At 48.2% G+C, this 12624-nt stretch overlaps 1 protein-coding gene across 5 annotated transcripts in view; it reads left to right on the top strand.

Moving 5' to 3' along the window:
• The first annotated feature begins 12132 nt into the window (after positions 1-12132).
• The window catches only part of UBE4B (ubiquitination factor E4B), a 146767-nt gene continuing 146275 nt past the window's right edge, over positions 12133-12624 (top strand). For all 5 annotated transcript variants that reach the window (XM_077974778.1, XM_077974760.1, XM_077974774.1 and 2 more), the window contains exon 1: positions 12133-12549. The gene's annotated coding sequence lies outside the window, so the exon portion shown is untranslated. The remainder of the gene's footprint in view (positions 12550-12624) is intronic.

Below are 12624 nucleotides of genomic sequence, written 5' to 3'. Positions count from 1 at the left end.
GTTGCCCAGGCTGGAGTGCAGTGGCACCATCTCGGCTTGCTGCAACCTCTACCTTGACTTCAGGTGATCCCCCCACACTTACGGGGCTGCATTCCCAGAAGGTTAAGGCATTCTTAGTCACAGGATGAGATAGGAGGACAGCATAAGACACAGGTCACAAAGACCTTGCTAATAAAACAGGTTGTGGTAAAGAAGCCAGGAAAACCCACTGAAACCAAGATGGTGATGAGAGTGATCTCTGGTCTTCCTCACTTCTCATTATACACTAATTATAATGCATTAGCATTAGCACCCACCACACCCAGCTAATTTTTGTATTTTTAGTAGAGACGAGGTTTCACCATGTTGGCCAGGATGGTCACCATCTCTTGACCCTGTCATCCGCCCGCCTTGGCTTTCCGCAACCAATCAGACTCATTACAGGCCACTGTTTCATTTCATTTACAGGGGTGAATACCCAGTGGCCAACGGGAAACTTCTAGCGGGTATTTGGACTGGAGAAAATTCTGTATCCAGGGCCCTTGAGTGGCTACTGGGGCCTCTCCCACCTGGTGAAGTGTACTTTCATTTTCAATAACTCTCTGCTTTTGTTGCTTCATTTGTTTTCTTGGTTGTGTGTTTTGTTAAACTCTTTATTTATTTTTTTTGAGACAGAGTCTTGCTCTGTCTCCCAGGCTGGAGTACAGTGGCGCGATCTCGGCTCACTGCAAGCTCCGCCTTCTGGGTTCACACCATTCTCCTGCCTCAGCCTCAAGGTTGCAACAGTGAGCCATTATCACACCATTCCACTTCATCCTGGGCAACAGAGCAAAACCCTATCTCTACCAAAAAAACCCATAAAAGCAAGAGGCTATCTTCTCTGAGGTTTACTATAGTTAACTTTTACAAGTATTTAATCATAATTGCTTAGATTGAATTCAATTCAGCATATATTCCTAGAGGTTCACTATTATTATTACTAGGACCTGAGAATATGAAACAGCCATAAAAATGAGTGATGAATTCAATATATATTATTCTGCCACTCAGAAGTATTGTAACAAAAAAAAAAGTTTCTAGGTCATACCAAAAGCAGTAATTCATTATAAGTATAAATTTTGAATCACTGCAATGAATAAGTTCTTGAATTATTTGATAATCCAAGTAATGAGAGAGTGAAGCAAAAGATTTAAATTTGTGGTTAATTTACATAAAATACTGACACTGATGGAGTTAATGTAAATCATAATGTACCACACTGTCAGCAAAGCCAAACTGGTTAATGGATGCCATCGATTCAGAGTATTACTATTTTTTGTTTTTTGAGACAGAGTCTCACTCTGTTGCCCAGGCTGGAGTGCAATGGTGGTGGGATCTCGGCTCACTGCAACCTCCACCTCCTGAGTTCAAGTGATTCTCCTGCCTCCTGAGTAGCTGGGATTACAGGCGCACACCACCATGCCCAGCTAATTTTTGTATTTTTAGTAGAGATAGAATTTCACCATGTTGGCCAGGCTGCTCTCTAACTCCTGACCTCGTGATCCGCCTGCTTTGGCCTCCCAAAGTGCTGGGATTACAGGCATGAGCCACTGCTCCCGGCCTTATTATTACTAATTATAGCATAAGAAAACTTGAAATGCCCTGGAATTTTCATAGAAATAGTCACAAATTTTGGGCCGGGCGCGGTGGCTCAAGCCTGTAATCCCAGCACTTTGGGAGGCCGAGGCGGGTGGATCACGAGGTCAGGAGATCGAGACTATCCTGGCTAACATGGTGAAACCCCGTCTCTACTAAAAATACAAAAAACTAGCCGGGCGTGGTGGCGGGCGCCTGTAGTCTCAGCTACTTGGGAGGCTGAGGCGGGAGAATGGCGTGAACCCGGGAGGCGGAGCTTGCAGTGAGCCGAGATCACGCCACTGCACTCCAGCCTGGGAGACACAGCGAGACTCCATCTCAAAAAAAAAAAAAAAAAAAAAAAAAAAGAAATAGTCACAAAATTTGAAACATTCCTAAAAACTTACATGTATTAACTTTTTTTTTTTTTCCTGAGATAATCTCACTCTGTTGCCCAGGCTGGGGTATAATGGCATAATCTTGGCTCACTGCAACCTCCGCCTCCCAGGTTCAAGTGATTCTCCTGCCTCAGCCTCCTGAGTAGCTGGGATTACAGGTGCCTGCTACCACATCTGGCTAACTTTTGTATTTTTAGTAGACATGGGGTTTCACCATGTTGGTCCGGCTGGTCTCGAACTCCTGATCTCGTGATCTGCCCACCCCGGCCTCCAAAAGTGCTGGGATTACAGGTGTGAGCCACTGTGCCCTGCCATGTATTAACTATTAAAGAAAAAAGTATTCAATGACATTTGCTAAAGCATGGTAAGGAAGACTGTTTTAAAAAATTACTTTATTTTCGAAACTGGGTCTCACTCTGTTGCCAGGCTGGAGTGCAGCAGCACAGTCTTGGCTCACTGCAACCTTTCCATCCCAGGCTCAAGCAATCTTCTTACCCCAGCCTCCTGAGTAGCTGGGACTGCAGTTGTGCAACACCACACCCAGCTAATTTTAATATTTGTAGAGACAGGGTTTTGCCATGTTGCCCAGGCTGGTCTTGAAATCCTGGGGTCAAGTGATCCGTCTGCCTTGGCCTCACAGAGTGCTGGGATTACAGGCAAGAGCCTTGGTGCCCTGCCTTTTTTTTTTCTTTTGAGATGGAGTCTCGCTCTGTCACCCAGGCTGGAGTGCAGTGGCTCAATCTCTGCTCACTGCAAGCTCCGCCTCCCGGGTTTACGCCATTCTCCTGGCTCAGCCTCCCAAGTAGCTGGGACTACAGGCGTCCACTACCATGCCCGGCTCATTTTTTTGTATTTTTTTTTTTTTTTTTTTTTTGAGACGGAGTCTCGCTCTGTCGCCCAGCCCAGGCTGGAGTGCAGTGGTGCGATCTCGGCTCACTGCAAGCTCCGCCTCCCCGGTTCACGCCATTCTCCTGCCTCAGCCTCCCGAGTAGCTGGGACTACAGGCGCCCACAACCGCGCCCGGCTAATTTTTTGTATTTTTAGTAGAGACGAGGTTTCACTGTGGTCTCGATCTCCTGACCTTGTGATCCGCCCGCCTCGGCCTCCCAAAGTGCTGGGATTACAGGCGTGAGCCACCGCGCCCGGCCCGTTTTTTTGTATTTTTATTAGAGATGGGGTTTCACCGTGTTAGCCAGGATGGTCTCGACCTCCTGACCTTGTGATCTGCCTGCCACGGCCTCCCAAAGTGCTGGGATTACAGGCATAAGCTACAGCGCCCAGCCTTTTTTTTTTTTTTTTTTTTAATAGAGACAAAGTCGTTCTCTGGCCTAAGATGGAGTACAGTGGTGTGATCATAGCTCATTACAGCTTTGAACTCCTGAGCACAAAGGATCCTCCTGCCTCAGCCCCCCAAGTAGCTGGGACTACAGGCAAGCACCACCACACCTGGCTAATTAAAAAAATTTTTTTTGTATAGTCAGGGTCTCACTATGTTGCCCAGGCTGGTCTCCAACTCCTGGACTCAAGAGATACTTATGCCTGTAATCCCAGCACTTTGGGAGACTGAGGCGGGTGGATTGTCTGAGATCAGGAGTTGGAGCCTGGCCAACATGGTGAAACCTCATCTCTACTAAAAATACAAAAATTAGCCGGGCATGATGGTGGGCACCTGTATTCCCATCCACTTGGGAGGCTGAGGCAGAAGAATCGCTTGAACCTGGGAGGCGGAGGTTGCAGTGAGCCGAGACTGGTCCATTGCACTCCAGCCTGGGCAACAGGAGCAAAACTCCATCTCAAGAAAAGAAAAGAAAGGAGAGGGGAGGGGAGATGTACAAATTTAGTGGTTTTTTCTTTTTCTTTTTTTTTTTTTTGAGATGGAGTCTCTGTCTGTGTCCCAGGCTGGAGTGAATGGCACGATTTTGGCTCACTGCGATCTCCATCTTCCAGGTTCAAGTGATTCTCCTACCTCAACCTCCCGAGTAGCTGGGATTACAGGTGTGTGCCACCAAGTCCAACTACTTTTTGTGTTTTTAGTAGATACTGGGTTTCGCCACGTTGACCAGGCTGGTCTCAATCTCCTGACTCAGGTGATCTGCCTGCCTCAGCCTCCCAAAGTACTGGAATTACAGACGTGAACCACCGCACCCGGTCTCTTTTCTTTTTGTTTTGGAGAGATGGGGTTTCACTGTGTTAGCCAGGCTGGTCTCAAGCTCCTGACCTTGAGTGATCCTCCCGCCTCAGCCTCCCAAAGTGCTGGGATTATAGGCATGAGCAACTGCACCCAGTTCAAACTTAGTGTTTCTGCTGTTCATAAAGAACCTTTGCAGATTTTGACTCTGCCTGGATCTCTCAAGTTTTGATTCTAAAGAGACTGATCAAAAATCTCCATGGGCTGGGCATGGTGGCTCACACCTGTAATCTCAGCACTTTGGGAGGCCAAGGTGGGTGGATCACCCGAGGTCAGGAGTCCGAGACCAGCCTGGCCAACATAGTGAATGTCCGTCTCTACTAAAAATACAAAAACTTAGCCGGACAAAGTGGCAGATTCCTGTAATCCCAGCTACTCAGGAGGCTGAGGGAGGAGAATTGCTTGAACCTGGGAGGCAGAGGTTGCAGTGAGCAGAGATAGCGCCACTGCACTCCAGCCTGGGCAACAAAAGCGAGACTCCATCTCAAAAAAAAAAAAAAATATATATATATATATATATATATATATATATATATATTTTCTTTTTCTTGAGATGGAGTCTCGCTCTGTCGCCCAGGCTGGAGTGCAGGGCCGGATCTCAGCTCACTGCAAGCTCCGCCTCCCGGGTTTACGCCATTCTCCTGCCTCAGCCTCCCGAGTAGCTGGGACTACAGGCGCCCGCCACCTCGCCCGGCTAGTTTTTTTTGTATTTTTTAGTAGAGACGGGGTTTCACCATGTTAGCCAGGATGATCTCGATCTCCTGACCTCGTGATCCGCCCGTCTCGGCCTCCCAAAGTGCTGGGATTACAGGCTTGAGCCACCACGCCCGGCCTATATATATATATTTTCATGAAATTATTACTAGATGTTGGCGCTTCAGCACCACCAGTTTGGAAGCTTCATCCTTAGCAAAGAAAGATCTTCAAAGCAGGCACTTCCATGATCCACACACTGGATGCCATTAAAGGGGGGGAAAAAGGGAGAGGAAGGGAGGAGAGGAAGAGGAGGAGAAACAGCATTTCAATTCCACTTGTAATATATATTATAAACATATATATACACACACATATATATATATATTTTGAGACAGAAGTCTTACTCTGTTGCCCAGGCTGGAGTGCAGTGGCGTGATCTCGGCTCACTGCAACTTCCACCCCTCCAGGTTTAAGCAATTCTCTGCCTCAGCTTCCGGAGTAGCTGGGATTACAGGCACGTGCCACCATGCCCGGCTAATTTTTCTGTATTTTTAGTAGACATGGGTTTTCACCGTGTTAGCCAGGCTGGTCTTGAACTCCTGACCTTGTAATCCACCACCTCGGCCTCCCAAAGTGCTGGGATTACAGGCGTGAGCCACCACGCCCAGCCAATATATATATATTTTTTGAGACAGAGTCTCACTCTGTCACCAGGCTGGAGTGCAGCAGTGTGATCTCCACTCACTGCAACCTCCACCTCCTGGGTTCAAGCAATTCTCCTGCCTCAGCCTCCCAAGTAGCTGGGATTACAAGTGCACACCACCATGGCCAGCTAAGTTTTGCATTTTTAGTAGAGACAAGGTTTCACCATGTTGGTTGGACTGGCCTCCAACTCCTGGCCTCAAGTGATTCACGCACCTCAGCCTACTGAGATGCTGGGATTACAAGCGTGGCCCCTTGTAATAAAAATTTAATTTTTTGGAATATGACTCTTGGAGGTTTTATTTTTCTTTCTTTTTCTTTTTTTACTTTTGGACTCTGTTGGACTTGAGGTGTTTTTCTTTAATGGCTTTATTGAGGTATGTTTTATGTACCATAAAATGCACCTAAGTGTACAGTTTGATAATTTCTAGTAAATGTATATAGGTGTACAATCATTCCCACAATCCAATTTCAGAACAAGTCAATTACTATAAAAAGTTCCCTAGAGGCCATGTGGTGACAGCTATTATTTTATAGGCTTTTCTTTTTCTTTTTTTTTCTATTTCTGTTTGAGACAGTCGTTCTCTGTCACCCAGGCTGGAGTGGAGTGGCATAATCTCAACTCACTGCAACCTCTGCCTCCTAGGTTCAAGGGATTCTCCTGCCTCAGCCTCCCAAGTAGCTGGGATTACAGGCACTTGCCACCATGGCTGGCTAATTTTTGCATTTTTAGTAGATAGGGGGTTTCACCATGTTGGCCAGGCTGGTCTCGAACTCCTGACCTCAGGTGATCTGCCCACCTCAGCCTCCCAAACTGCTGTGATTATAGGTATGAGCTGCCACACCCAGCCTTGCCTTTTCATTTGGAGTCTCAGACAGTGAAATTCAGTCAATATATTTAAATGAGTACTTTTTTTTTTTTTTTGAGATGGAGTCTTGCTCTTGTCACCTAGGCTGAAGTGCAATGGCGTGATCATGGCTCACTGTAACCTACGCCGCCCGGGCTCAAGCGATTCTCCTGTCTCAGCCTCCCGAGTAGCTGGGATTACAGCCATGGGCCACCACGCCTGGCTAATTTTTGTATATTTAGTAGAGACAGGGTTTCACCATGTTGGCCAGGTTGGTCTCAAACTCCTGACCTCGTGATTCGCCTGCCTTGGCCTCCCAAAGTGCTGGAAGTACAGGAATGAGCCTCTGCGCCTGGCCTATAATGAATATGTTTTAATGTTCTCTTTGTTTCAGTTCTCCACAGATAAGAGGTTTGCTTTTGATATTTCCTCAATGTGCTCATAAGGATTTCATTATAACTTCTGGGTGCAATATTTAGGTGAGTTTGCAAAGCAGGTTTTTTTTTTTTTTTTTTTTTTTTTTTTTGGTGATAGAGTCTTCTTGCTCTGTCACCCAGGCTGAAGTACAGTGGTGCAATCTTGGCTCACTGCAACCTCTGCCTCCAGGGTTCAAGGGATTCTTGTGCCTCAGCCTCCCAAGTAGTTGGAATCTCAGGCACCCGCCACCACACCCAGCTAATTTTTGTATTTTTAGTAGAGATGGGGTTTTATCATGTTGCCCAGGCTGATCTCAACTCCTTTTTTTTTTTTTGAGACAGAGTCTCGCTCTGTTGCCAGGCTGGAGTGCAGTGGCGTAATATTGGCTCACTGCAACCTCCGCCTCCCGGGTTCAAGCGATTCTCTTGCCTCAGCCTGCTGAGTAGCTGGGACAATGGGCACATGCCACCATGCCCAGCTAATTTTTGTATTTTTAGTAGAGACGGGGTTTCACCATGTTGGCCAGGATGGTCTTGATCTCCTGACCTTGTGATCGGTTCGCCTCAGCCTCCCAAAGTACTGGGATTATAGGCGTGAGCCACCACACCTGGCCAAGTTAGTATGTGTTTAAAGATCACACTTTTGCTGGGCACGGTGGCTCACGCCTGTAATCCCAGCACTTTGGGAGGCCGAGGCGGTTGGATCACAAGGTCAGGAGATCGAGACCACGGTGAAACCCTGTCTCTACTAAAAATACAAAAAATTAGCCAGGCTTGGTGGCGGGTGCCTGTAGTCCCAGCTACTCGGGAGGCTGAGGCAGGAGAATGGCGGGAACCTGGGAGGCGGAGCTTGCAGTGAGCCGAGATCGCGACACTGCACTCCAGCCAGGGGGACAGAGCGAGACTCCGCCTCAAAAAAAAAAAAAAAAATGATCACACTTTTAATCTCAGCACTTTGGGAGGCTGACGTAGGAGGATCACTTGAGGCCAGGAGTTTGAGACCAGCTTGGGCAACATAAGGATTACAGGCATGAGCCACTGTGCCTGGATCCTTCCCTGTCTTAAATCTGTTCAGGCTGCTATCACATAATACTGTAGGCTGGCTACAGAGTTTTTAAAATTAGTATTTTGTTTTTTTGGTTTTGTTTTTGTTTTGTTTTTCGAGACAGAGTTTCACTCTTGTTACCCAGGCTAGAGTGCAATGGCATGATCTCAGCTCACCACAACCCCCACCTCCTGGGTTCAAGCGATTCTCCTACCTCAGCCTCCCGAGTAGCTGGGACTACAGGCATGCACCACCATGCCTGGCTAATTTTGTATTTTTAGTAGAGACAGAGTTTCTCCATGTTGCTCAGGCTGGTCTCGAACTCCCGACCTCAGGTGATCCACCCGCCTCAGCCTCCAAAAGTGCTGGGATTACAGGTGTGAGCTACCATGCCTGGCCAAGTTAGTATGTGTTTAAAGATCACACTTGTAATCCCAGCACTTTGGGAGGCTGACATAGGAGGATCACTTGAGGCCAGGAGTTTGAGACCAGCCTGGGCAACATAGGGAGACGATGTCTCGACAAAAAATACAAAAGTTACTTGGGTGTGATGGTGCATGCTTGTAGTCTCAGCTACTCAGGAGGCTGAGGTGGGAGGATTGCTTGGGCCCAGGAGGTCGGGGCTGCAGTGAGCCAGTGACCATGCCAGTACACTCCAGCCCGGATTCCAGAACAAACTGCTATCTCAAACAAACAAACAAACACATAAATGAAAGACAGTTGGTGTTCCTACCACAGCTGTGTCCAGTGAGAAGAGAGGGTGTGATGTTGCAGATGAGAGGGGATAAATGCTGAACCAAAATCCTGGAGAAGGTGAGAGAGAAAGGAGAGGAAGGAATCCAGAGTCCAGATGAAGGAGATGATCTCTGATGGCAGCCGAGATAACAGCATATCCTTACAGTTGTAGGTGGCTTTGTAGATCTAAGATCAGCAAGATGGCTGGCTGTAGTTTTGTAGATTATCAGGAAGATTATCAGAAAAAAATATCTTGACCTGGTGAGCTCTCTATGCTCTGGCACTTGATTAAAAGCTGTCCTAAAATATTACAAATTCTAGAATTTACCTTCACAAAAACCTTTTCATTAACTAGGAGGCTTTTTTTTTTTTTTTTTTTTTTTTTTGGATATGGGGTCTTGCTCTGTCCTCCAGGCTGGAGTGCAGTGGCACTATCTAGGCTAACTGCAACCTCTGCCTCCTGAGTTCATGTGATTCTCCTGCCTCAGCCTCCTGAGTAGCTAGGATTACAGGTGTGTGCCACCACGCCCAGCTAATTTTTGTATTTTTAGTGGAGACAAGGTTTCACCATATTGGCCAGGCTGGTCTCGAACTCCTGACCTCAGGTGATCCACTCACTGAGGCATAACTTTTTTTTTTTTTTTTTGAGACAGAGTCTCGCTCTGTCGCCCAGGCTGGAGTGCAGTGGCTGGATCTCAGTTCACTGCAAGCTCCACCTCCCAGGTTTATGCCATTCTCCTGCCTCAGCCTCCTGAGTAGCTGGGACTACAGGCGCCTGCCACCTCGCCCGGCTAGTTTTTTGTATTTTTCAGTATAGACGGGGTTTCACCGTATTAGCCAGGATGGTCTCGATCTCCTGACCTCGTGATCCGCCCGTCTCGGCCTCCCAAAGTGCTGGGATTACAGGCTTGAGCCACCGCGCCCGGCCTGAGGCATAACTTTTATTTCAGTGTCATGTTTCAGTTTGTTCTGTGGTCTCCTTTTTATTTGTTACCTGGTAAAACACACACACACACACACACACATATATATATATAATTTTTTTTTTTTTTTTTTTTTTTGCTGGTTTCCAGGTAATTCTAAGAACTAACTAAGGTCCTGATGCTTGGTAGTTACCAAGGGAGGCAGACAGAGTATTTTGCACAGTCCAAAGGAGGTAATGTAATGCTTAAATGAAATAAACTGAACCAAACAATGAAAATATGGGCTACATATCACAAACAACTCTGAGACACTGTTATTTATGATATTATAGGAAAGCTTCTCCTAAGGAAAGTAGTGGAAACTCCATCACTTACACAAGTTAGAACACAACTGTAAAGGTACTAAAAAGTGTATTAGAGTGATTCATCCTGTAAAAGACCCTGGGGACTGAGTGTGGTGGCTCATGCCTGTAATCCTAACACACTGGGAGGCTGAAGCAGAAGGATCACTTGAGCCCAGGAGTTTGAGACCAGCCTGGGCAACATAGTGAGACCCTATCTCTACAAAAATTAAAAATTAGCCTGGCATGGTGGCATGCGCCTATGATCCTAGCTACTTGGGAGGCTGAGGTGGGAGAATTGCTTGAGCTCCGGAGGTCGAGGCTACAGTCAGCCATGTTTGCACCATTGCACTCAAGGCTGGGGACAGGGCAAGCCTCTGTCTCAAAAAACAAACAAACAAAAAATTACCCTGAGAAGTACATTTTATGGCTAGAGACTTTGTTTCTTTTTTCTCTTTTTTTGACGGAGTCTCGCTCTGTTGCCCAGGCTGGAGTGCAGTGGCAGGATCTCGGCTCACTGCAACTTCTGCCTCCCGGGTTCAAGCAATTCTCTGCCTCAGCCTCCCAAGTAGCTGGGATTACAGGCACCTGTCACCACATCCTTCTAATTTTTGTATTTTGTATTTCACCATCTTGGCCAGGCTGGTCTTAAACTCCTGACCTCTTGATCCACCCGCCTTGGCCTCCCAACGTGCTGGGATTACAGGTGTGAGCCACCGCACCCGGCCGGGGAGTGACTGTTAATGGCTTGGAGGGTTTCTTTTTCGGATGATTAAAATGTTCTGAAATCGGACAGTGAGGATGACTGAGCTGTGAACATAATAAAACCATTGTACACCTTAATTGGGTGAATTGTATAGTATGTAAATTAGATGGCAATAATAAAAAAAGTAAACTTTTAACATCAATGTCACCAGGGGTTCAAGTTCTGGCTTACACAGAATTCCTTTCCTGGAGAGCAGATAATATGCAAAGCCAGCAGTGGTTTATTTTTACTCACAAATTCCTTAAGTATCTAGTAGTCAGGTTCCTATTTTAAGCATGTAGCAAAGACATTGTAACTCTTAATTCTGGAATATAGTCTTTACGGTTTAGTGAGCCATCCAATCCACTTCTCGTCTTTAGTCCGTGGCAAAATCGGGAATTTCATGGTACTGTTACTTTGATCGCTCAACTTAGATTTATATAACATTTTTTATTTTTTGAGACGGAGTCTTGCTCTGTCGCCCAGGCTGGAGTGCAGTGGCAGATCTCGGCTCACTGCAAGCTCCGCCTCCCGGGTTCACGCCATTCTCCTGCCTCAGCCTCCCGAGTAGCTGGGACTACAGGCGCCCGCCACCTCGCCCGGCTAGTTTTTTTGTATTTTTTTAGTAGAGACGGGGTTTCACCGTGTTAGCCAGGATGGTCTCGATCTCCTGACCTTGTGATCCGCCCGTCTCGGCCTCCCAAAGTGCTGGGATTACAGGCGTAAGCCATCGCACCCGGCCAAATATTTGTATTCTTGTGCACCTGAAGATGGTTTTCACCCACTGACTCCAAACGTCTTCTTTGCATTTGCTGTGTACAATTCAGTGATTTGGGTTTCTCATCCATTTATACTTTCAACTTTTATCAATACTTTTTGAACACACTTAAAAAAACCCCCAGGAAGTATCTCTCTAAAAGGCCAAGGTAAAGTAAAATGAATGGGAGTTCTTGTGTCCGAATTCTCTTCCAACTGGCCTTTCCTGGAGGAGGTGGAAGAGTGTGTAGCAGATGTTTTAGAAAATGAGCGCTCAATACGGTAGATCGCGCTCCCGCGGACAAGGAGACGTTTTTCGTTTTCTTATCCCTCGCTTAGGCGGCGGGCGCGCAGAATCCAGTGGGAGCGATGAGGTGTTTCTGGGCTCCCAGGTCACAGAAAAGCAGACGAGTGGGAACGACAGAGGCGCCGCGGGCCAGCGCCACCTTCTGGCGGATGTTCCCCGGCGTGCGTCCGGGAACCGTCTCTCCCCCTGCCAGCCTACCTGGCCCAGGCCCGCGGCGCCCGCCGCCCCTGCGCGGTCGCCGTGGCAACGCCCCGCCCTGCCGCCCGCCTCCCTTTGCCCCTCCCCCCGGCCGGCGCGGCTGCGCGGGAGGGGGTGGGACGGGGGCGGGGAGAGGACGCAGGCGAGAAGAACTCCGCGGCGCGGCGCCCGCGACCTATTGGCTGCCACGTCCCGGCGCCAGAAGCCCCGCCTCCCTGACGGGGGTCACGTGATCCCTTTCAAAGATGGCCGCCCTGTTGTTTTGATGAATAATACTTGGTGGGGCGAGGGGGAAAGAGTAGGGGTGGAGGGGTAGGAGGATTTACTCTTCCAGCGAGAGCTACGCGCGTCCCATCCTCCCCCTCCCCCCTACCCGGGCTCCGGCGTGGAGGCGGGGCGTGGCCGGCCTGCTTTGGGAGGGGAGGGGCTTCCCTTACAGTGCTGGGCTCTGCCAGGACGGCTGTGGGGTCGCCTTACCTCGGGGTATCCACTCTGCAGTGGACCAGTTCCCGCCAGAGGCAAAGGGTAGGAAGGAGAGCAGGATCTGCTGTAGGAACGCAGCTACCGCGCCACTATCACGAAGACACAGCAGGCTCGGGGCACGAGACGAGCTGGAGACCGCGCTGCCTAGTCTGGGTAACCTGGGAAGCAGAGGGAAGTAAGTGGCGCCTTAAGATAACCCTGTAGCAGCAGCAGTGGCGGCCAGAGGAGGCTGCTCAGGGAACAAGCGGCT

This window comes from Macaca mulatta, chromosome 1 (assembly GCF_049350105.2).
Source record: "Macaca mulatta isolate MMU2019108-1 chromosome 1, T2T-MMU8v2.0, whole genome shotgun sequence".
Classification (NCBI taxonomy): Eukaryota; Metazoa; Chordata; class Mammalia; order Primates; family Cercopithecidae; genus Macaca; species Macaca mulatta.
Note: the sequence above shows the minus strand (reverse complement) of the source record. Positions and strands in the feature narration are given on the sequence as shown.